Genomic DNA, 665 nt, shown 5'->3' with positions numbered 1-665 from the left:
GCCTAATCTTCCCTGCCCACATCCCTCACCGGACTCCTCTGAGTACTCCCTGCTCCCCAGGCAGGGAGTGAAGGCATTCCACCAGCTGGAGGAGGGAGACTGGAGCAGAATGGGAGGTAAAGGATAGCAGGCCTTCTCTGGCTCCTGCCTGGGCTCCACCCCTTGGGCCCTCATGAGTCTTCCTGGAGAGTACTGGGCAGAGTGGGGCATCAGATCAGGTTAGGGTTTCTACCTGACATGGCTTCAGCCCCCAGGCTCTGACCATAGAGCCTCCAGCCTGAGCTGGGTCAGCTCTGAGGGTAGAGGTAGGGAGTGTTGTCATCCATCTCAGAAGAACACCTGCTCAGGGGAGCACTGGGGCCTGGCAGAACAGGGAGAAACTTGACTTTGGATGGAATACCTCTGTGTTCATGCCCAGCCATGGAACATACCTTCCTGGGCACCGCTGTGAGCCAGGGCCCAGAAGAATTAGCCTTTCCTGGGAAGCATGAGGGAGACAGGCAGACCAGGACAGGCACCCTGGCTAGGGATGCAGATATGGCTGGCTGCCTTGAGAAGCAACCAGGGCCTCTTGCTGCCCTTGTTCTGACCACACTGGGATACCCACCAGCCCACCCCCTTTACTGTCATCAGGCAGCCTGGGCCCACCTATGAGACTTCAGTTC

This window comes from Bison bison, unplaced genomic scaffold, assembly GCF_000754665.1.
Source record: "Bison bison bison isolate TAMUID 2011002044 unplaced genomic scaffold, Bison_UMD1.0 scf7180017846345, whole genome shotgun sequence".
NCBI lineage: Eukaryota > Metazoa > Chordata > Mammalia > Artiodactyla > Bovidae > Bison > Bison bison.
The sequence above is the reverse complement of the archived record's forward strand: the minus strand, read 5'-3'. Positions refer to the sequence as shown.